Genomic DNA, 25,041 nt, shown 5'->3' with positions numbered 1-25,041 from the left:
TTGTAAATTTCTTACTAGCTGAGCTATTTTGTAAGCTATTTTAACACAGATAACTTTCAAAGTAACTTGTTTATGATGTCTTCAAAAAGCTAATGCTGTGACTATCGTGTGTTGCTTGTTTTGCATCGGGAAAGGTATTTGGCACTGTGCAGTGTGCACAATAACAAATCCCTGCCCTGACAAGTTTACAAAAACTCAGAGGCAGGGCTGACTCCTGTGTCTAAGGGTATGTCTACCCTGTGAGGTGGGAGGGTCCCAGAGCCCGGGCTCCAGACCAAGCCCAGAAGTCTACATAGCAATGAAACAGCCCCACAAGCCCAAGTCAGCTGGCATGGGCCAGCTGTGGGTTTTTCTCTACTGTGTAGAGATCCCCTTATAGGCCTCATGGGGGGAGTAGATTTTGTCCCCAAGAGCTGGATATTTTTTTATTTATTTATTTATTTATTTTTTACTGAATTGTTGATCTCTTGGGCTGGAGTTAGTGACACCAGGTAAATTGGGGCCTGTGTGGTTTCCATAACCAAGTGTGCTCACTAAATGGTACAAGTGGACTGAACTAACTAACTTCACTCTGGAACATACACACGTCTGTCTGCGCAAGAGCACACTAAGTCTGGGACCAGCCAGTGCTGCTCAAAGGTGGTGGCGGTGGTGGAGTATTCCAGACTAGAGCATGGGTTTGTTAACAGATTGATAGCTGATACCCTGTCCTAGGCAAATGCAGAGGATGCTGCTATTGCATATTTTAAGGTGGTAGGGTCCCCTTTCAGCTCCAGATGAAAGCGGCACACTTATTGTACACTCCAAACGTTACCCTTCCTGAGATCTGGCTTGCAGAAAGCTACTTCCAAGCAAACACCTAAAATCTGCCCTCCCCCCTTGCCTTGCATAAGCCTTTTCCTTAGGTGTAGCTGTACCTTGGGTTCCTTCCCTGAGAAGCTGTCTTCCTCAAATCCTAGCTCCTTTGGCCAAAGGACTACTTCCACCTTCTTATATTCCTGATGGAGTCCAATGTGCCACACCTGCTCCAGTGAGCTGGCAAGTTCAGCTGCAGTTCTCTGTAGGGTTCCAACACCTGCTAGCAGAGCTAAGGCCCCTTCCACATTACAGAGTATTAGGTCAGATATGACCCTTAATATAACTTCTGGGGACAGAGCTGATAAATCATGTTGGTGCCATTTTTATTCTTCGATATGCTTTGCCAGAAGCTGGGAATGGGCAACAGGGGATGGATTCTGTTCTGTTCATTCCCTCTGGGGCACCTGGCACTGTCAGAAGACAGGATACTGGGCTGGATGGACCTTTGCTCTGATCCAGTGGGCCATTATGTTCTTACGTGTGCTCTCTGGAGATGTAGTAACATTTTGCTGAGTCTCCTTGTTCCTATATTTTGGATAATGTGGAAGGAGGACGAGGGGTGGGTGCTCTATATTCCAATAACTCTCAAATGAAATAGATCATCTCAATGTTATACACTGTTGACCCAAACCCATTAGTACAAATGCCCCCCTTTTTAGAGGCTTTGGAGAGTTTTTGGGAGCCTCTGCTGAGGACACTCTGCTTTACAATAGCAAGAGGTACTGCAGGGAAGGACTATGGAGGATTAACCGAAGGTGTTTGGAGATCTAATACCCCTGGAAAAGTAGGGGTTGCCAAAGGTCAGGATTGAGTTGCATAAAAATATCTAGGGCCATTATTATCCGAGTGCCAACGATGTGCTTGACTCTGTATTGAACATAGAATATGAAATGGTCCCTGCCCCAAAGATCTTGCATTCAAAGATATAGCATACTAGACATTATTCCATGGGACCCCTTGGCAGTAGGCAATAGAGTGCTTCTGAGGTAGCTTGAACTTGTGTTGCAGAGTCGTGTTGGAAAAATCTGATTTTTTTTAACCAAAAGGACCAGGTGTGGGGAGGGAGAGAACCACACCAACAATAAACGTCTTAGAGTTCATGGACTGAACTGGCATGAGGGGGTGTAAATTCTAATAGGAATGTGCCCCTACCCATTGCGGGAAGGGAAGTTGCAGAGGGGGGTTTTAATCAGACAACAGAGGAATACCCAGTTATCCTAAAGAGCTTGTAGAGAGAGGAATCTTTCGTGTCTTCCCTCAATCTGCATTTTAGCAGGATTCGTTCCTCTGATGTGCACCGGATGCTGAGATTTAGAGACATGGCTCCTGCCTGCACTGGAAATTAAAGAATGGGGCCAGTTGGTGTTATGATTTCAAATCCCAGAAATACGGAAGGAGGAAAGGGGAGCAAGAGACTACCATTCCTTTCTAGCTCTCAAGCCATTTGCATTGCACTGGGTAAGCTGGGTATGTCCAGCCTGGGCGTGGTACATCTGAACTGTAGCCACTCATACCAGGCTGGCTTGCAGCAATTGAGTTGCTCCACTTACTTAGCATGCAGTGAGTGTTGTGCTCAGAGAAATTTAGGCGTAATTTTTTTGTGCTTGCATGTAAATGTGGGTAGGTGCTGTCCTGATTGACGGCAATTAGCATTTTCTAACGGTAACAGATGTTCATATTGCCAGGAGGCTGGTACCTAACGCCCACACTGCCATCTGTTCCACTGGGCACTGCCTGAGGAAGCGATACCAGCGCTGCAGACCTGCGAGTCTTGGTGGGGTGTAGTTAACGGTATTGTGTAAGATTTTTCTGGGGGAAAAATAATAATAATAAAGACATTTTCAGGTTTATAAATAGTTCATGCTGTTATGGGATGGAGGCTTTCTGTCTGAGTAGCAGCTCCGATTTCTGTGCTGAGCTAACAAAGAGCGATCTGAATGGAATACAGAGCACCAGCTTGTGGTGGCAGGTTCTCAAGGGCTAGGAGGGGGAAGGTGGCTTTGGTGCATTGTCATCACCAAACAGTTTCGATGCACAATGAGGATGAGGAAATAACTTTGGGTAAATGGGAGACTCTGCATTCCCCCCTTTGAACTCTCTCCACCTTCTGGTAAATCCCTCTTGTCTGCTGAACTAGTGCCTGTACAACAGTTGTAGGCCTGTGTGTTTGTGTAGTGCAGTGGTTCTCAACCTGTTTACCATTGTGGTCTGCATGCAGTACTACCTCTATGGCCCTGTGGATGTCACATGGGCTGCAGCTGTGTGCTGAGTGGGCTGCAAGTGGCCTGCAGGTTGAGAACCACTAGTGTAGTGTGAATTGCACAATGTCCATGGGCTACATGCTCCTTGGAGCTGTCTGCCCTGGCCAGCAGTGCATGTCCCATTGGCAGTCACGAGGGACAGATTAACTTGCACTTTCCCTCTGTTCTCCCATCTTATTAAAACGAGGTGTCTGCCTAGCACCTCAGCCCCCTTCTACGGTTGGCAAGTGCACTGCGTTCAGTTTTACTCAACTCATTTCAGAGTATCTACCGGAAATAAGAGCGAGCCGGCTGAGGGCTCCTGATTTTCATCTGTCATAATAGAATAACAGTGAAATTGAAAAGCAACACATTTAAACTGGGATGAAGCAATGGTTTTCATAGCATAATTAGTCTGTGGAACTGGATGCCACAAGATACTATTGAAGCAAAGAGCTTAATGGGATTTCAAAAAGGATGAGTTATTTATATGGACAATCAGAATATCCACAGTTATATTGAGTAGAATAAAATGTGCCTGTGATATTTACCATCCTGCTTCAGGACAAAAGGCAATCACTAACTGCCTGAGGATAAGGGGGAAGTTTGGGAAGACATCTGTCAGTATGTTGTTGCATAATTGCCCATTATAGGGTCTTACACCCTCCTCTAAACATCTGGTATGGGCCTTGGATGCTAGATGAATCATTGATCTAATCCCTTGGCAGTTGCTGTGCTCCCTGTTGGTCCATGCAGCTCTAAAGAGTTTGATCACCAAACATTTAAGAGCTGGGAATTTGTCAGGCTGGTAAAAGCCTGTTGAAGCTGTTGGGATTTTCCCAGTGTTATGGGGAAAATTCATCTCTGGAGCTCTTGGATGTAGTCAATGAATCCCTAAGTAACCTAGTTAAATACCTGTGCTCACTCATACCCTCAGACACCTATGCCTGACCTATCGTAACTCCAGTTACGGTGCTGTAGTGAAAGGAGACACATGTGCTCCTGCCACTTGCTCCCCAGACTTATACACACAGACCAACTGTGACATAGCTGCCCTGCCGTGGGACTTTGATCATGTAGTTGTATGAGACTGGCAAAAAGTTGTGTCCTTGACAATTAGCTCTTCTCTGGGCATCATTAACATTTCTCTGAAAAGAGACTCTGGCATTTTCCCACTGCTTCATAAGCTTCTTCAGAGGACAGGAAAGCACTTTCCTCTTCCCCGTGGGGCTCCCCCACTTTCTCCGATGCTTGATACCAAGGCATTTTTTGTCCCCTCCCCCTCCTAATTTTACTTTTAAAAGTGTGAGTCAGTTGTGGTGCATGTGAAAGCAAAACATTGAGAGCTAAAGGAAGGTGCAATGTGGGCTGGTTCTCCTGGCTCTGCCCATGCTCCTCTATCTGTTTGGGGAAAGGGGAGCACAAACACAGAGAAATTCCTGAGTCCTGGGGGAGCTGGAAGCTGGTTTAACAATGTTTTGCCTCTTTTGAGGCTGCCCCCTTTTCTGTTCCAGTCCTGGCAACGCCCCCAGCTCTGTCAGTGTGCCCGAGTCCTGGCATGCAGGCAGGCCCCCCCACCTGCTCTCCCAGCCCTGAGGAATCTCTTGAGCAAATTCTGCCTCTGTGTGAATTATTTGTCCCTGGTAGCATCTATGATGTGCAATATTTAGATACTCAAAGAGGGGTGGTCTCTGCCATGAAGCACTCACAGTTTATACTGTAGGCAGGTTTTGTGATGTAGGCATGTGTGTTGGAATGGGAATTTTAAAAAAAAATTGTTTATGCCCCATGTGTATGCCTCCGTTTCCCCCGTATGTTGCATGCCTACCCAGTGGGGGAAAACAGATTAAGCTTGCTCTCAGGGCAGACTTGGAGAGACATATGTGTGTGTCACCTCCTTGTCAGGGTAGAATGAAAAGTCATTAAGGAACTAGTTGAAATCAACCCAGAGAGACAATGCATGCTGCAATGACTCATGGATTTCCTCACCTCTCAGCAGGGAAGCTGAACGAAGAAAGGCCCCAGTTTGAGAACAATAGACTGAGGTGTGAGGTGGGGGTGATAAGTGTTGGCTTCTGGAGGAAGCTGGTTGCTCTGTCAGCTGGGAACTGACTAAGGAGTTCAGACAGAAAGAGAGACAGGTCTGGTCTACACTACACGGTTAGGTCAACCTTAGCTGCCTTGCATCGATCTAGCTGTAGAAGCGTCTTCACTTAAATTCAGCTCTCTCCCTCTCCATGCTGATTTAGTAACACCACCTCCCCAAGCAGCATAGAGTAACAGTTAATGTAGTTAGGTCGATGCAGTGTCAGTTTAGACACTGCATTTCTTACGTTGGCTGTTACTGGCATCCAGGAGCAGTCCCACAATGCCCCACATTGGCAATACAATCGATACAAGTGCTCTTGATGAGAATGTGCACAGCTGACACAAGGAGCCAAGTGTGCGTGCGCACAAGCGATTTAATAACTGCGGTAGGTGTATGTTGACATGAGTTCGGTCGACATAATTTTGTAGTCTAGTCCTCGCCAGAGTCTTAAAATGGAGTTCCCTGCAGATTGGCTGTGCTCTGGGCTGACCAGAATGGACTTTGCTGTAACCTTCATTTCTCTGTGCTAACCTGAAGATGTCCGGAACTGTGTGGTAGGTGACTAATAAACCTGACTGTTCTGAAAACACTGCTTGAGTGTCACTGTGAATAATTGGTGAGGTGCATTAATGCTGAAAGTACCCAAGTCTCTAAGCAGGTGTCTAGCTCAGTGGGAATTGCTGAATGGAACTCAGTGTGAAAAAAGAGTGCTGAAGCCAGAGGTTCAGTCTCAGGAGGCAATGCGGCTGCATGGCCTGCCCTGAAGGAAGGGGCTGACACACTTTTGGGGTCCTCCAAGTGACTGTTCCAAAGCTGGGGGCATGGCACCAACCCTGTGGATCTGTGACCGCATGTCTCCTAGCGCAAAGGCTGTCACTTAAGCTTGTGACCTATGACCAAGACTGAAATCCAGTCACATTAGTGTGCTGTGATTTTGGAGTGGATTTGGCAGGGAGTGACTCATCTTAATGAGGTTATTGGGACATTGGGCAAGGCCTAGTAGCCAGTGACTTCTGCCTTGGTCCCCAGGGCCCATTTATTGGATTCTTCCTGTAGAGCTTAAGGGCAGGTTTCCTAGTGACGGGCTCAAACAGCCCTTTGCACCCCAGCAGCCCCTAGGAAGCTGCTTTGGAGTTTCCATCTCCTCCTCTAGTTACAGTGATCCCCACAAGTCCAAGGTCCTTTGCAGCAGAAAGAACCTTGCCTGGTTGGGCCCTTGAAAAAGGTGCCGCACTGGTTTGTGAGAGCCTTGATCTGAATGGGGATGTGACCCTCCCAGCTGTTGTAATGGCACCTCCCTGGGGTGAGCAGGGCAACCAGGTAAAGGGGGAGAGACCGAGGCAGCATTTCCCAGGGAGTGAGGGGAAGGCGAGTGGCAGCAATTTTCTAGTGGCGTGTCCTGCATATGGATTCAAGCTCTGTTTCTTGTTCTCTTGAAAAAAGAAAAGGAGTACTTGTGGCACCTTAGAGACTAACAAATTTATTAGAGCATAAGCTTTTGTGAGCTACAGCTCACTTCATCGGATGCATTTGGTGGAAAAAAACAGAGGAGAGATTTATATACACACACACAGAGAACATGAAACAATGGGTTTATCATACACACTGTAAGGAGAGTGATCACTTAAGATAAGCCATCACCCACAGCAGGGGGGGGAAAGGAGGAAAACCTTCCATGGTGACAAGCAGGTAGGCTAGACAAACACCTACAAGATCTCTATCATGCATTCCTACAACTACAATACCCACCTGCTGAAGTGAAGAAACAGATTGACAGAGCCAGAAGAGTACCCAGAAGTCACCTACTACAGGACAGGCCCAACAAAGAAAACAACAGAACGCCACTAGCCATCACCTTCAGCCCCCAACTAAAACCTCTCCAACGCATCATCAAGGATCTACAACCTATCCTGAAGGACGAGCCATCGCTCTCTCAGATCTTGGGAGATAGACCAGTCCTTGCTTACAGACAGCCCCCCAATCTGAAGCAAATACTCACCAGCAACCACACACCACACAACAGAACCACTAACCCAGGAACCTATCCTTGCAACAAAGCCCGTTGCCAACTCTGTCCACATATCTATTCAGGGGATACCATCATAGGGCCTAATCACATCAGCCACACTATCAGAGGCTCGTTCACCTGCGCATCTACCCATGTGATATATGCCATCATGTTCCAGCAATGCCCCTCTGCCATGTACATTGGCCAAACTGGACAGTCTCTACGTAAAAGAATGAATGGACACAAATCAGACGTCAAGAATTATAACATTCAAAAACCAGTTGGAGAACACTTCAATCTCTCTGGTCACTCGATCACAGACCTAAGAGTGGCGATACTTCAACAAAAAAGCTTCAAAAACACTCCAACGAGAGACTGCTGAATTGGAATTAATTTGCAAACTGGATACAATTAACTTAGGCTTGAATAGAGACTGGGAATGGATGAGTCATTACACAAAGTAAAACTATTTCCCCATGGTATTTCTCCCCCCCACCCCACCCCCCACTGTTCCTCTGATATTCTTGTTAACTGCTGGAATTAGCCTACCTGCTTGTCACCATGGAAGGTTTCCTCCTTCCCCCCCCCCCTGCTGTTGGTGATGGCTTATCTTAAGTGATCACTCTCCTTACAGTTTCAGAGTAGCAGCCGTGTTAGTCTGTATTCGCAAAAAGAAAAGGAGTACTTGTGGCCCCTTAGAGACTAACAAATTTATTAGAGCATAAGCTTTCGTGAGCTACAGCTCACTTCATCGAATTGCATCCGATGAAGTGAGCTGTAGCTCACGAAAGCTTATGCTCTAATAAATTTGTTAGTCTCTAAGGTGCCACAAGTACTCCTTTTCTTTCTCCTTACAGTGTGTATGATAAACCCATTGTTTCATGTTCTCTGTGTGTGTGTATATAAATCTCTCCTCTGTTTTTTCCACCAAATGCATCCGATGAAGTGAGCTGTAGCTCACGAAAGCTTATGCTCTAATAAATTTGTTAGTCTCTAAGGTGCCACAAGTACTCCTTTTCTTTTTGCGAATACAGACTAACACGGCTGCTACTCTGAAACTTGTTCTCTTGCTAATTCTTTCTGCTTTCCTTCCCCATGCAGCCCACCAAGAGTCTTTGGACACCAATCAGTTGTTTTTTCTATTCAACAGTCAGACAGTGCTGCTGAACCCCCATCTAGACAGAGCTGAGCCTCCAATTTAGCTGGTGCTGTCCCCAATCAATAGGCCAATCTTTAGCTGTCTCTCTGTTTTTCTAAGTATGTATCCAGTATTCATGACAGCAGGAGCTGAGTGAGAGGAGCCTCGCCCAGAGAAAGGTGACTCCCATGCTGATTACTGCTTAAATTCTGGTGGAGCTGGAACTGACCTAGTAATTTCTCCCCCCCTTTGAGGCACGACTGTATGTTGGGATGAGGGAGAGGAAAAGGAGGGTGAATATGGTACAATAAATCAGCTGACAGATTCAGGGCCAAGTTGGAGAATTCTATTAAATCCTATCTCGAGGTGCTTTTCCCACTGCAGCATCCTTCAGTGTGACACACAAAGCATCAGTGGTGCTGAGCTGCCCTCCCACAGGATAAGAGCATGGACTGTTCATGGAAGATGGGCACACTGCATTCTGTGGATACCATTGCTATTGGCTGGAGGTTTCAAGCTGGACCAGAGGGGCCCAGGGCACCTGCAGCTCCATCCAGTGACCCTGGGGAATTCAAAAACATTGGTCTAGAGCTTAGGTCATCAGATTGGATCAGTTCAAATATTAGAAGGTTTGGGAGGGGGAACCCCATTGGGTGGTGGCCTGTGACAGTGTGTGGTACTACATGTATGCAGAAAAGTCCAATGAAAAGATCAGATTCCATAGTGATGTGGTGGTGTAAGAACCTGAACAAAGTGGGAAACAATCAGCAGCTATTCTGACGTAGTGGTGAGAGATGGAGTACCCGCTAGTCACTTTTCTGTCAGTTAAGACCATCAGGTTTGTTGTTGATACCTCTGCTTCCTGCCATATCCCTAGGACTGAATCTGAGCATGTGAACCCCTTCTTTGGCCCCTCGGACCCTCCCAGACCTTTGGGCTGAGGTGTATGTCCTAGTGACCCGTCCTAATCAGTTTGGTTACAGTGCAGTGGGACTCGGACACGGGAAGGGGGGACAGAGGTGGTGAGGAAAGGGATCTTGACTGTGAGGTGTGTGATGCCCTCTTGTGGCGCATTTATATACAGAAAAAAGCCATCTTAATTTTGGGCACAGGAATGCTTGGCGCTCTGTACCCACTCTTCCTTCCCACCTGCAGCCTAAGGAGCCACTGTCGTCATGACATGAAATGTCCCTGTATTTCTTATCTCTGATGATCAAGGGTTTTAAGGAGCCTTCCCCGTTTCTCCCCCACTCCCACCCTCAAAAAAGGGGTTCCATATCCAAAGCCCTTTCAGGAGTGTGGGGCTTCCCTGATTAGCATTTCAAAGATAGGAAATAACAGCAAAATATACAGATTGCCAGAAACACCAAGAACCCATTTTTAAGAAGCCTTTCTTGCGTGTTCTCTCCAGCCCTTGTTGCCTCCTCCATGAAACAGAAGGCATGTCCTGAGCCGAGGAGGACTCCCCCTGCCCGGCCGGTTGTGTGCTCTGCAGCAGAGTTGGGGGAACCCTAGAAACTACTCAGCTTGACATTTGAGGGGACACAAGGTGGCATCAGCAACAGGAGCTTTGAGCACAAGGATGGAACAGCCTTGCCCCCTGGCTTGTCACTCTGCACTCAGTGCCGAATAACCCTGTGCATAGCTGTAACAGCACCCTCCTCACCACACCCTATTGCAGCCATAGAAGACTCCATTTCTAGCACTGGTCCTCAGGCTGTGGGCTATGGGGCTGCTTTTGTATCAATGCTGAAGCATTTGCTGCAAGGTGAAGCGTAGGCAGGCCTTTGTTTCATGGTTTTGTCTTGCCGTTCTGCCCCCTGCTGTTTGCCAAATGCATCCGATGAAGTGAGCTGTAGCTCACGAAAGCTTATGCTCAAATAAATTTGTTAGTCTCTAAGGTGCCACAAGTCCTCCTTTTCTTTTTGGTGTCTTTTTGATGAGTGTTCCTTTGGTACGAGTTCAACCCCAACTCTGTGTGTGGGTGGTGCCCAAACTGTAAGGGACAGAGCCAACTGCAAAATGGCCTGGAGAGGTCACAGTAGTGAGGGCTGCAGGTACTAAAGAGAACTGGAGGGGAAGTAGCAGGCACAGAGCATGGGGGCCCAGCTAAGGAGCTTGTATGAGGAGTCCTTAACGTATATGAACAAGTTGATTTTCACCATTTCTCGTTATAGAACCATAAAATAGAGATCTCCGGGCTACAGGCAAAACGTGAGGGGATGTCTGAGAGAGATGCTCTCCTTAAAAATGGTGGTTGTGCTATCCTTGTCCATTCTTCTCCACACCGGCTTTAAAAATACAGGCAGAAAAGTTTTCTCACAGGTGTCACCAGCCAAACACCTGAGGCGGCTGTAATAAAATGGCTCCATGGCAGAGTGTCTGATCTATTTTTGAAGTAAGTTAAGTGCCGTCTCTTGCCCTCCTCCCACTAGCAGGCTAAACTAAACCTGAAGGCTCTTGGGAGCAAAGCGCCAGAATGGCAGCTGCTTCCAGAGCCTTTATTCACAGCAGGTATTCCTGCTGGTAGCTGTACCAGTGTGTAGGGCAGCTTGCCCTTGCTCCCATGGGCATGAGGCTGAGAAATGCACCCTTGCATGTTAGGGCCAGAGATCACAGAGAAGGGCTCCTTGGGCTCTTTGTGGGATTGTTACCCACACGGGCAGCAATGAGGTGTATGCATTAGCATGCGAAGACATTTAAACTCAAACTTCCCAATGCATTTTTTCCTTATTTGCTGTCCAGATGTTCAAATTTAGTTTCCAACAAATATTGGCCCTTAAATATCATGTCATCCAGAACTGAGATGAGCTCCAGCATGGGGGCAATCCTTCTGCTTGGATCTCAACTGCCTGATAGTGTCGGTTATTCCTGGGGTAAATGGGTGTAAGATGCTACTATTTTGGTTTGGTAACTTTTTACACTCACTCTGCACAGGGGTAAGTAAACACACAAAGTACAGGATGGTGGCAAATCAGGCCTAAGTCAGCACGGAACCCTGACCATGCAATCCTGCTAGCCACTCAGTGGCATCAACCTTCTCCTCCCAACGGCTTCTAGTCCTTACCCTGTGACCAGGACTGAGCCAACTTGACTTTGTAGCTGGGAAGGGCATTCTATTCCCTTCACCCTTTCAGTCCGCATGCTCACTGCACAATGACGCATCCCTCACTTCTCCCACCTATCACCCCCACGCAAGTCACTCCTAGAAAACATTCCTTGACATCTGTGAATATTGATTTGTAAAACACTGGTTATCTTAATACCAATTCAGAAGCTAAAACTAATTCTGAATGGCCTGTCAATGTATGCTCTTACCATACATGTGTGTCTGTGTGTGATGTTGAGGTGTGAGTGCACACACTTGCCTGCCTGATGATGGTGGTTGTGTGTACAGCTGACTGTGCCTTAGGCCCCATTGTGCTTGGTTCTGTACAGAGTTAGAGAGAAGACGCAGTCCCTGTCTCATAAGTTAATATTTATTAGACGTGTATTGAGGTGGTGTGTGGAGACCAGCCAGATCAGAGCCCCATTGTGCTGGGTGCCACTCCAACATGATAAATGACGGTCCCAGCCCCAAAGAGCTTACAATCTGAAAGATGAGACCTAACAGCTGGGTGAGACACACAGGCTGGGGTGGGAGGTAAGGAAGACTGGGGAGCAGGTGGATGCAGACTGCAGGCTCAGTGAGTTGAGATAGGATGCTAATTGGTGGAGTGGGGTGCACAAGAGGTGCACAAGGCATATTTGTATTGTGAGGGGAAGAAACCTGGGGCAGGTGACTGGGGTTAGAAGAGGCAAGCTAGGAAGGTGGCTGACTGGGACGCGGGAGAAGGGGACAGGGCAGGGGAGGTTGCATCAGGTTTTGTAGATTTTTTCCAAAGAGTTTGTAGAAGACCAAAATCAGCAGGAGGGTTTGGGAACAGTACAGCAAATGGGCTGGGGAATTTCAGGTGAGCAGCTTGCGAGTTCCACTTCCGAACAGCAGATTCTGGGTTCTCTCTGTTCAAAACATATGGGCCATTGCCTTGCCCTTGCCTATTTTCCTCTGTGTCCCTTTGTCTCTAGGCATTTGCACCTTTACCTGCCACTATGCAGTGCCGGGAGAGGCTTGGGAGTACCCAGGCCTGGTGTTGGGAGGGGTGGGCACTACTGCCTCTGTGTGGTTGGGTGGGTACAGGAAATTTCCTGTCTCCCAGGCTTTCAGTTGCATTTTGAGCCTGACATTCTGCTGTGCTGACATCTCTGCCCCCCCTTCACTCCCCAGTGGGAAATGAGAAAGCTGTGATTAGGCTAATGAGTGGTTAATTAATGAGCAGGCTGATTGTACAGTAGAACCTCAGAGTTACGAACACCTCGGGAATGGAGGTTGTGCTTAATTCTGAACAAAATATTATGGTGGTTTCAAAAGTTTTCAGGCTGCTGAACATTGACCTGTTACAGTTCTGAAACTTTACTGTGCAGAAGAAAAATGCTACATTTAACCATCTCAATTTAAATGAAATAAGCACAGAAATGGTTTCCTTACCTTGTCAAATCTTTTTTTAAACTTTCCCTTTTTTTTTTAGTAGTTTTACGTTTAACACAGCCCTGTACTGTGCTTCTGATTGCATGCTTCTGGTCCCAAATGGGGTGTGTGGTTGACAGGTCAGTTTGTAACTTTGAGGTTCTGCTGTGTAGTGGAAGTGTGCTGACCTTGCTAAATAATGGCAGGGTAACTGCCTGTCAGGGACATGGCAAGTGTGTGCACTGATTGATGGCTTTAACCCTTCCATTGCCTCTTTGTCATGGTTTCTCCTGGCTCCACTCACTTGGCTGCTCTTGTCTTAGTATTCACTATTTATACTAAAAAGAAAAGGAGTACTTGTGGCACCTTAGAGACTAACAAATTTATTAGAGCATAAGCTTTCGTGAGCTACAGCTCACTTCATCAGATGCATTTATACTGTTTATACTGACCTCTGAAGTTCTCCAGGGTTGGTGTATGGTCATTGGTGTACCTCCTGCCCCCAGCCCTATGCTTTTCCACCGAGTGACCACCCGTGGGGGGTGCAGGGTGTAGGAAAGAGGCTGGGGTGTCTGCAATACAGGCAGCTAGGTAGTCACATTTAACTAAATGATGAATACTGAGCTAATTGCTAATTATGCAAAGTTTGCAAACTGTAGAGGAGGAAGCAGTTTGGGAGAGAGCCTGTGCTGGATGGTCTCAGGGAAGGGAGGAGGCATGGGAACTGGGCCTTTGGTATGGCCTTGCTTTACAGGAGGTGCAGCCGCAACTGAAACTTGATATCTGGTATGCGATGGGGAGGGAGAGATGCGGATGAGAATGTATTTGGCATTTCATTTCATTGCCGAGTGCCACCCTGTTCAGCCTGCTGGGAAAGTCCTCCCATGGTCACATTGGTGAGGCTTCTCATTTACTCCTTTCCCAAAGGGCCCATGATGGAAAAAATCAAGGCAGCAACTTTGCAATAGCCGGTTTCAGAGTAGCAGCCGTGTTAGTCTGTATCCACAAAAAGAAAAGGAGGACTTGTGGCACCTAAGAGACTAACAAATTTATTTGAGCATAAGCTTTCACTCCGATGAAGTGAGCTGTAGCTCACGAAAGCTTATGCTCAAATAAATTTGTTAGTCTCTAAGGTGCCACAAGTCCTCCTTCTCTTTTTGCAATAGCTGTTTGAGTTAATGTCCTTGTACTGCCTGGGGGTGTGTGCACACGCTCAGTCTATGGATGAGGAAACATGCCCAGTTCTGCACTGGTTGTGTGTTTTGCAAATATATTTTTGATGATGATTGTTACGGTAGTGTGTAAGGACCAACCAAGAATGGGGCCCCATTGTACTAGGCCTTGTACAAACACAGAGTAGCAGATGGTCCCTCTCCCAAGAAGCTTACAGTCTATATATCCCAGACACAGGATGGGAGAAGGGATGTGACACATAAGAGGGAGCACTGTAGCAGCACCAAATGGTGTGTTAGTGCCAGCATTTTTTAATGTAATTTAATGCATGTATTGGGATGTGTTTAGTTAGAAGGAGAGCAGCTAAATGGAAAGAAAAGTGAAGGTGGGGGGACATTGAAGGGAATGGGTGTAGTGGGCAGGGCAGGGGAGAAGAGATGAGAGGGACAGGTGTGGAGTGAATCTGAAGTGAAGAGACTGCGATGGAGGGGAAGGGCTGGAGCAGACAGTCAATCGGCACAGGGCAGAGACAGTCCAGTACAGTAAAAATTCTACAAAGTTCTCTGAATGTGTGAAGGTCCCTGCTTTGCTGCTTTGATGGGCTGCTGTCTCTGGCTCACTTCTCCCTGTAGTTCTTCCCCCAGGCCTCAAAGGAGACACCACCTGTGTCAGTGTGTAGAACTGAGTTGTCTGCTCTCTCTTACCCCTGCCCCAACAGGCAGACTGGCCCATGGATCAGATAAGTTAGTAAGTGCAGAGCAGCCTGGAAGGCTGTTCGATGCCTTCATTCAGAGGTGTGAAATGCTGCATGAAATGTGTAAATAGAAGAGGCCCATGGGGGGGCCTCCTCTTCCAGCAATGCACTTCTGCTCTTGCTTGTTAGCCAGATCTCTCCCTTCCCTCTGGCTGAGAAGATGTCAGGGTTAGTTCAGGCCTATGAGATGCTTCCTGTCCTTTGCTGTGGCTCTGGGAGCTTTCATCAGGGCATAGCTGGGCATGAGGAGTGAAGCTCTGTGAATGTTTGAAGGCCCATGAAAGAGACAGATTTAGCAAGTCCTTTCTGAGAGATGAATAGCTGGCAACATCTTTCCCTGACTGTACAAAGTTTCAATGTCAGATCAAGATCAATCTGGATTTTGAACCACCATCAAAATGTGTCCCCAAGGAAAGGAGCATTTCCGGGATAATGGGGATCATCATTTTCACTCCCTGGGCTCCAAGGGATCTGTATTCCTTTCATGTTGGTTGTGAAGACCTGTCAGGAAGATGGCCCTTTGGTACATAGATCTCTAGTAACGATTGGAAAGAGTCTCTGTAGCGGGACTGCTACTTTGAGGATTAGGTCTCACTATAACTGATGGATCAATTGTTTATTCTCCTCCCTTCCCCACCCCCAACATTTTTTATTTTTTAGGAAATTGGATTGGAAAGGTTGTTTTGATGAGGTCTAAGCACCTCATTCACCAACACCAGCTGGGTCACATTTCTGGGAGGAGATCAAACTCCCAAACAAATACATTCCATGGGGATATTCCATGGGGATAATGGCCTGTTTCTAAACCCTAGCCAGGTAAAAACAGATCTGAGCAGCTTTTTCCTACCTCCTGTGGATCTCTGCCCTGTTCTGGTGCCAGGATGCAGCTCTGTTTACTGTTTTCTGTTGGAGGACATGGAACTGGTCATGCAATGTGGCTGTAACACTCCTGGTCAGAGCCTGCATTTCACATTTAGCCTGCCTGCCCTTCATTTGGGTGGTGATTTCTGCTGTCACTTGCTAGCTGGCAGGGCTGTCTGAAGGCTGCTAGTCACCATTAACACGTATGATGTTTTACTATGTACTTAAATCCATATTGAATTCAGGAAGTAGAATTCTCTGGCCTGTGTTCTGCAGAAGGTGCCTTCTGGCCTGAAACCCTATGACTGGAGCAGTGCTGGGAAGGAGGCGGTGCCATGGAGCACACTGAACTAATGATCTAGTTTGTCACTGCTCAAGTCTTGGGCTTAAACCTTGACAGGAGTGAAATGAGTTGGTTAGTTCTGACCTTAGCTCTTGTGTGCATATCCTAGAACCGTCCCAATTGACCCAAACTGCTTCCGAGTTGTTCTTGACTGGAACAACAGGGGATTAAGTAGGCAAGCACTGAAGTTAAGTGGCAAAGCTGTGGCTGGAAGGAGTCAAGCAGGGGTGTAGGACATAATTGAGGTGGGTGGGCAGCGTTGTGGGAGTTCAAGATTGCAATGTCAGATGGGTTGGGGTGGAAGGGCATTGGCAGAGCTGTGTGTGGGGACCCCAGGGCTAGAATAGCAGGGGGGCTGTAGGCATCGCCAGAGGTTTGGTGGAGTGTTGAGGGATGGAATAGCAAAGGGAGCTGCACGTTCAGACTGAGGGGCAGCAGCAGAGTGGCAGGGTGCAGAGTAGAAGCCATGTGGGACTGAACTAGGATAGCAGGGTTGCTGCACGGTACGATTGAGATGTGTTGACAGAGCTGAATTGGGCCCAGGACTGGAACAGAAGAGTGTTCCAGGATGGGTTAGGAGGCAGTATAGGAGCTATGGGGTTCTCACCATAGCAATGTGTGCTTCAGTGTGGTGAGCACTAAACTTCACCCAGAATTTGGTTGTGCGGGAGTGTCTTGTTGTAACACTGAATGTTGGGCTGGAACATTTCAGCAGAGAGGCCCTTATGTTATCTCCAGGTAGTTCTTGAGCTGCCTGCAAAATAAGTTTTCTCGGATCCCCGTCCACCTCTCTGGGAAGTCACTTGCTGTGGTTCAAAGTTTTCTTACCATGATTATTATTCCTTCTGGTCTGGCATCAGTTAAAATGACAGCAGCCAGGGAGAGTGAAGGGATTGGAACAAATTTCTCATAAAAAGTAGCGAAGTTGATGAAACCATTATGGTGCCTGCATTCTGCATTTAATCATTCTGACATATCAGTAGGGGAGGCGAGTGTGCGTGTGCGCTCGCACACATACACTGAGCTTTCCTTCAGGCAGTCTGGTCCATCCCCTCATTTTTCTATTGCTGCCTCTCCCTCCATCCTTTTACACACACACACACACACACACACACACACACACTTACACACTTACACACACACACACACACACACACACCCCTACCTGTCTCAGGTCCCTGCATTTAATCTCATCCACAGACCTGTCTTATGCTACTCACTAATGTAGTTGCTAACATGTAATAATAAGGCCACACCAGCTGGCATTCATTCTTCATAACAGAGCAGGACACCCTTACCTGGCATCCTGACAGCAGGGAGAGAAGTGCCTGACAAATTCTTATTGCTGCCACAGTTATCACTTTGCAGAGGCTGCTCCAGCACCCACCCTGATTCACCTTGCCTCTTTCTGGCATGATACCTGGCAGCTGGTCCATTTTGATCCTGGTTGTGTTCCTTTGACATCATGCAAGCCGTGGGAAGAAAGGGGCAGTGTTTGCATATTGCACGTGGCTAGTGGATGTGCAGGCTTACTTGCAGCAGTGAATTCAGGAAGAATAAAACAACCCTGAAAGTGGCAAAGAGTCCTGTGGCACCTTATAGACTAACAGACATCTGTTAGTCTATAAGGTGCCACAGGACTCTTTGCCACTTTTACAGATCCAGACTAACACGGCTACCCCTCTGATACGTAACCCTGAAAGTGTTGGACTAACCCTGACTTCAGGCTCTTGGCCTGCCCCTGGTCTGACTCGCTGTCCTCAGCCCAGTGCCCTGGCCTTGCATTCAGTAGCGGTATAGGCATGCAGGCAGCACTGGCAAAGGTATAAACAGTAATGACAATTTTCCCTTCTAGAGCCCCTTCCATTCCAGGCCAGTGCTTAGATCCGATAGTGGGTAAGATCTCAAAGCATTGTAACAACTGTGAATTATGCCACACCAGCTTCCCTCTGAGGTAGGGAATGTTGCTCCATTTACAGAGGCACAGATTGAGTTAGTGACTGAGCTGGGAGTAGAAACCAAGGCCCAGTTTTAAAAAGTATTTAACAGTTGCTGAAAGAAAAGGAGTACCCGTGGCACCTTAGAGACTAACAAATTTATTAGAGCATAAGCTTTCGTGAGCTACAGCTCACTTCATCACTAACAAATTTATTAGAGCATAAGCTTTCGTGAGCTACAGCTCACTTCATCGGATGCATCCGATGAAGTGAGCTGTAGCTCACGAAAGCTTATGCTCTAATAAATTTGTTAGTCTCTAAGGTGCCACGGGTACTCCTTTTCTTTTTGCGAATACAGACTAACACGGCTGCTACTCTGAAAACAGTTGCTGAGTTTGGCGTTGCAATGCCTAACTGATTTAGGAGCCGAAAACCATTTTCAAAAGGGATTTAGGCACGTAGCCTAAATCCCATCAACAGTCAATAGGATTTTGGCTCCTAAGTGCTTAAATCCCTTTTGAAAATGAGATTTAGGCTCAAAATCAGTTAGCTGTTGCAACGCTGAGCATAGCAACGTCTAAATACCTTTAGAAATATGGGCCCAGGAGTCCTAACTGCCATTCCTTTGTTGTAAGGACTAGACCACGTCCCCTGCCAGTGCGAATACAGGCTGGGTAGGGTTAACACTGAGAGCCACGTGGCTGGCATTTCACCAGCACTTTCAGGAATGATCAGTTTGTGCAGACTACTCTGGGCAGTGGTTCTGATCTGTCAGGGTTTGAGGATGCGCTCTGCCTGAGAGAGAGAGAGAGAGACATGCTCTAGCCCCATCTTTGAGTAATTTGTTTTGGGTGTAGGGTGAGTGCTCTGTGCAAGAATGTGTGGCTGTCTGATACAAAAGAAAAGGGTAGTTCCCATGTAGGTCTAAATTCCTGAAGATACAAGACAGCACTAGGCTGTCCAAGAGGGAAATGCTTGTTTCAGGGGCAGAGCATCTCACTCAGCTTGTATTGTGTGCTTTCTACCATGAGGGAAAGTGTGAACAGGGACCGAGTTGTTGGACGTTATGCATGCACATATGTGCATGGGAAGGCGATTATATTCCCATTCTCCGGGGACATGCAGAGAGGGAAGAGTCCCACCACCCAGGAGCAGAGCAGCAGGTCCTGTCTGTGTGGAGAAGGAAACATAGTTCTGCTGTGTATATGGGGGAGGGTGAATAGCCACTTACGTCATGTCTACTCCAGACACTTTACAGAAGCACAGCTGTACCCATGCAGCTGCACTGCTGTAAGATCACTCCTGCTCTATGCCGATTGGAGAAGGCAGAGCAGGTTGGGGACAAAGGGGCGAGCCCAGGAAAAAAGGGAGGAGAAACCTGGTGTGTTAGACTTTCAGTCTGTTACTTGCTTTCATTAAAAATCAGTGGTGTATCGCATGCTTCCACTCCCTCTCTCTGCCAGCCAGGATCCTACACCAGCTGTGGGGCAGGATCAGAAACCAGGCATTGTTTTCATTATCAGCTTATCCTCTCTGCTGCTTCTCACACCCACCCATAAACTAACCAGCTCATCTCCGGCCCCATCAGAACCAAGATTTACAGACAGTCCCTGCCGATTGCCTGTCTCTTCCTTCTCTCAGCTTTATTCCTGCGATCTATCATGCCCGGCTCCTGTTTCACAGCCACTGGGACACTTCATCAGGCAAAATTTCTACCTTGGCAGCCCTGGCTTCGATGGAGGGAAAACGTGAGCAGTAATATTAAAATAATGGAAAGGCAGTAGGGTGGGGAGGATGGTTCAGGGACATGGAAGGTCAGGCCTCGCCCAGAACAGGGATTGGCAGAACAGACAAAGTGTTAGGGACAAGCACAAAATTGGGTTCTGCCTCCACCAACTTGGAGGTATGTGTCACTCCCAGCCCATACTCCTCTGGGGTGACATGCCCCTGTGCAAAGGGCCAGAACAAGGCCTAGGCACCACTCAAGTCCCACCTAAGCAAGTAGGGCCTTGTGTTGAATTTCAAGTGCCCTACCTCACCTCTTTAAACCCCTTTGTATGATGCCCCTGTCTGCCACTTAGCCTTCAAATGCCAGTGTCTCCTCTGGCATGGTCAGCTTGCCCTGCTGTGTCTGGCTAGTCCACATTGTAATCTCTTTGGGGCAGAGATGTTATGCTCCTGCAGGTGTATAAAGCACCAGCTCCCGCATGGTACTGTGTAAAGAGACTGTGATGCTGGTGTGAACAACTTCCCCAGTTGCCTCCCATGGCTTCTGGGAAAAACTCTGCTGCATGTATCAGAAGCAGCAGGTGCTGGAGCTGGTAGCATGGGGAGGAAGTACAGTCTGGTGGGGTTTTATAAAGGGTGCAGTCATTAAGATGAAGCTGGGTCCTTTCGCTTGCTTTAGACCTCACTGAGGGTTCTGGCACCCAAGCAGGGAGAGTCCTATTTTGATCAGGTAGAAAATACAGTGAATTTGGGTTAAGTAAATAAATTCCTGCTTTGTTCAAACCCCAGGGGTTAGATCAGTGCCCTTTAAATAAGGGGAAACAACGATTCTCCAGCTGCTAAGAGGACGAAGCCAGAATGACACATGGTCCATTCTTTCTTGGGGGTGTGCATTGGTGGCCCCTACTTCCTAATCTTGGAACAATTCAAAGCACATGGCCCTATCGTTTTGCCCAGATAACCCTGAGTCTCCTCTCTTTCTCTCTTGGGATATCTAATTTTTGCTTTTAATAAATAAATCAAAGCTCCCATTGCCATTGCCATGACTGACTGCCTCCCACCCCCGCCCTCTCCTATGCCCTACTTCGCTTTCTGGGGTAAGCTGAGTGCCTAGACAGACACATGCCCTCAGCTAGCTCTAATCCCTTGTGAAGTGGGGTGAGAGCTGATCAGCTGTCCCAAACGTTCAAAGTCCTGGCCCATGCCCCCCTTTGATCAGCAGGATCAAAGCTGAGCCAAAGACATTGCAGCTGTTGTCAACTGAAGCTCTACTTCCCTCCCAGGCAAATCATAGCTGTGAGAGCGCATTGTTCTAAGGTAGTGCCAGCAGCCTGGCTAGGGCCTGCAGGTGCCTTCAGCCTGGGACTCCCTACCCAACCCATCAGACCTGCTCTGACAGTGGCTGTGTCCCTTTGTTAGTGTATAGGGGCATTGGAAGGTAAGAGATAAAAGCTCTACCTGGCGGAGGGTGGGGGAAGGAAATGAGGATCAGATGGAGCGCTGGCATGGCTTTGCTCACTTGAGTACAGTGCACGAAAGAGCAGCCTTCCCAATCATCCTTGGGCCTGTGGGCCTGGGTTAGCCCCCAGTGCAGACTGATTAAGGGTGATGCTGATTGGCAGCTGCTGCTCACAGGAGCCTGAGGCTTTCCTGTCCCTCAGCCGTCTTTCCTACTGAACATTATTCATGTAATGGGCTCTTTATATTTCTGGAAGAGTGGGGAGAGGGAGTCACTCACATGGAATCTCTGCTTTAAAAGTATTTAAAGGTTAGTGACATGCTGCTCTTGCATGAGAGAGGAAGGAAAGGCAGCAGGCTTGGTGCTGGCCTGAAGGACCTGATTGGGCAGAGCACTAAGAAGGGTTTCACATACTGAATCTGGGGTGAAACAAATGGCTAGGTGTTCCCTGGGAGGATGGGCCCTTTGGGAAAGCACAAGTCCATGGCAGACCTGGGGCAGACCTCAGTATGCAGCATGCTTGTCCGTGCAGTGTACTAGAACGGGGTGGAGCTGTGCTGTCCTGGAACATGTAGCATCCCTGAACAATACCCTTTGTGGAAATCCCTGTATACACCTTATGTGGTTCTGTGGATAGGGGTCATATATTGTCCAGGGAGGCTTGTGGATGCTGTAGTGAGGAGGGCCATAAGTAATTAAATAGCCAAGCCATACCAGGGAATGCAACACACCTGTTTGTATGCTGTACCTCCATTATACAATACCTGTATGTGCAGCACATTTGTCTGTGTGACTTGCCTGGCTTGGCAGTGCTTCTCGGGTGCCTGGGCAGCTTGTGGGGGGCCAGGCCAGGCTTACCTGGTGTGGTACATGCTGTAAGAGCTTTCTCTATAGATGAGAGCCCCAGTGGAACATGCAGTGCCAGGATTGCCTGCTTGGAATCACAACTTAGTCTCCAGAGGAGTTTTCAGAATTGTTTCAGTCCCATTCTCTCTCTGCATGCCACAGGCTGAAATGGTTCCTGAGCTTTGGATCCTAGCCTGGGTGCCTTTGTAGTGTAGCCAGGGTTTAAATTCAGCCGGAGCTGTCCAGAGCAGAGCTCCAGTAAATATTTTCAAACCCATGGGGAGCCCTGGTACGCCTCACAGGGCTGAAGCCCCTCGCCCCGATGCCAACCCCCTGTCAGGCTAAAGCACAGAGCCTTGGTGCTGCCTCCTGCACTGGGTTGAAGCCGTAAGCCCCAGTGCCACCCCTTCCACCCCAGGACTGAAGCCTGGAGCCCTGCCATGCCAGGGCTCACAGGGCTGAAGCCCCAAGTCCCCAATCCCCACAGTAGGCCCTGGCGGTTTTATAGCATGTTGGGGGCAGGGGCGGGAAATAATTTAAGAATTTAACCCCTGAGTGTAGCTGAGGCCTCAGGGATACTGAGGGAGTTGCATTCCTCCTGAAAGCGTTGATCCATTCCTTGCTCTGGCCCACGTCAGCTGATGCTGGGAGGAGCTCTAAGTCCTCATGAAAAGCTGCTGTGGACACTGAAATCTAGAGGTACATCTGCACAGCAAGCAGAAACTTGCAGCAGTCAGAGCCCGGGTCTACAGACCAGTTCACGGGGCTCACGCTACTGTGCTAAAAATAGCTGTGTAGATATTTGGGCTCAAGCTGGTAGGGTTCAGCACCTGATCTCCAGCTTGAGTCCAAATATCTACACAGCTATTTTTAGCACCATAGCCTGAGTCTGTAGACCTGGGCTCTGAGACTTGCTCCTGCAGATCTCTGCTCCGTGTGCAGCATACCTAGGTAATGCAGGAACTTAGGTGGAGCAGCAAAGTGCAGAGCCCAACTCAGCAGAAGCCTTTTAGGGTCTGTTTACACTAGCTAAAAAGTGTTGCAATAGCCTGTTAGTTGGAGCACCTTGATCTTGCAGTGAGGAGTTGGTGGCATCTTAAAGACTAACATTTAATTGGGCATAAGCTTTCATGGGTAAAAAATCCCACTTCTTCATGCATCTGAAGAAGTGGGGTTTTTTACCCACAAAAGCTTATGCCCAAATAAATCTGTTAGTCTTTAAGGTGCCACCAGATTCCTTGTTGTTTTTGTGGATACAAATTAACATGGCTACCCCTCTGACACTTGATCTTGCAGTGCTGGTAGATGTAGGCATAGTCCCGTCCCTTTAGGGACGCAGGGAGGGAGCAGGCCCCTGAGTGCAGAGGATGAGAGTGTGCATGAAGTGGGGTTAGAGAAGGCTCCTTGAGCCCTTCCCCTCCCGTCACCCATCCAAGGGCTGGGCAAACTGGCAAATCCGCAACAGACTGGGATCTGGAATGCCGATATGTGAGCCCTCGCACCCTGCCTTGTGCTTGTGGCTTTGCTGAGTTGCAGACAATGCCATCTACTTCTGACTCATCCATTTAGTCTGAAGAAAATAATGCACTCTGGGCTTCATGATATGGATCAATACCAGAGGTGTAAAGTTTTGCAACAGGTGTTTTGCAACGGCAAGCGCTGGGAGCTAGGGGGAGAAGCAGAGACTCAGGTGCACTCAGGGGAGGAGGTGGAGGTGGAGGTGAGCTGGGGCAGGGAGCTGCCAGTGGGTGCAGAGCACCCACCAATTTTTCCCTGTGGGTGCTCCAGTCCCAGAGCACCCATGGAGTCGGTGCCTACGGGCTGCATCTACACTGAAAAGCAATAGGATCTGGCTCCCAGTTTAACTCAAGTTCAGAGCCCCCAGCCCTGCAGGGTCTTGGGACCTTGGATCCGAGCCCTGTGTTAGCGCAGTTGCAGTGTAGGCGCAAGGGGGGTTAGGCTCGAGCCCGGGCTCAGGCACAGGCTTACGTTGCAGTGTAGACATAGGCCTGATCTACACTACAGACCTATATCAGTGTAACTACATTGCTCAGGAATGTGAAAAATCCATACCCCTGAGCAACACAGACTGACCGTACTGCCCTGTGTAGGCAGCTCTGTGTCTGCGGGAGAGCTTTTCCGGCTGCCATAGCTACCGCCTCTCCAGAAGGTGGATTAAATACACCGATGGGGGAGCTCTATCCCAAACGGCAAAGAGTGTGTCCGTTAAAGTGCTAAGTGGTGCAGCTGTGCTGCTCCAACACTGTAAGTGTAAATAAGCTGTTTAAAACCATTTTTGGGTGCATTGCAGAGCTGGTGAAAGAGGCTGGAGTGGGCCAGCCCAGGAAACTAGAGTCCTCTAGTTATCCCCAGAACAGGCAGGACATTTCACCACCAGCGCTCCCTGTCAGTGTGCTTCGGGTCTGCCCTGGAGGGAACAGTCTTCAGAGATGGGAGAAGAATTCAAACTCCCAGTTCTTAGCACCTCTGCTCAGATTGTCAGCAGGGGACGGGAGGAGGCAGTTAGAGCTGATAGCAATGGTGGGTTTGCACTGCAAACATCTGTCCACTTGGACAGTAACAATCTGTGACCCACTAACCCCTTTTAGTCCCGTGACTACAGAAGTGTTAACGGGCCACTTCACTTTGCACGGGCCCTTGGAATATGCACTAACTAGTTATGCTAAACTGTCCATCTTGTGTTTAGCTGTGAACAGTCTAAGTACATTTCCCAGACCTGAGGAGGAGCTCTGTGTCAGCTCAAAAAGCTAGTTTCTCTCACCAACAAGAGTGGGTCTAGTAAAAGATGTGATCTCCCCCACCTTGTCTCTCTAATATCCTGGGACCCACATGGCTACAGCAACGCTGCATACGACACTAGGGACTGGACATTTTTCCCCTTTAGGCCAGCAAGTAGCCCTGGGCTGGGAAGAGCTAGGGCTCACTGCTGTTCAAGTTTGGCCTAATGCTCCCTGTATGAGGGCACAAGCCCAGCCCTGAAATCTGCTTCTCTGCTCCAGGGCTGTGCCTTACCTTGGAGCCCTCACCCTAGCCTTGTGAGGAGCTTCCTGATTTCCTGTCTTCACCTTGGGGTTCCAGG

The 25,041-nt window shown here is 48.2% G+C and overlaps 1 protein-coding gene across 9 annotated transcripts in view; it reads left to right on the top strand.

The window, feature by feature from the left end:
• RBFOX3 (RNA binding fox-1 homolog 3) overlaps window positions 1–25,041 on the top strand; it is a 357,239-nt gene that overhangs the window by 108,679 nt on the left and 223,519 nt on the right. Inside the window, exon 4 of one of the 9 annotated variants that reach the window (XM_043496587.1) lies at window positions 6,124–6,134. The exons of the other annotated variants lie outside the window; for them this stretch is intronic. The gene's annotated coding sequence lies outside the window, so the exon portion shown is untranslated. The remainder of the gene's footprint in view (window positions 1–6,123; window positions 6,135–25,041) is intronic. 9 annotated transcript variants of the gene reach the window in all.

This window comes from Dermochelys coriacea, chromosome 14 (genome assembly GCF_009764565.3).
Source record: "Dermochelys coriacea isolate rDerCor1 chromosome 14, rDerCor1.pri.v4, whole genome shotgun sequence".
NCBI lineage: Eukaryota > Metazoa > Chordata > Testudines > Dermochelyidae > Dermochelys > Dermochelys coriacea.
This window is presented reverse-complemented; position numbering and strand designations above follow the sequence as displayed.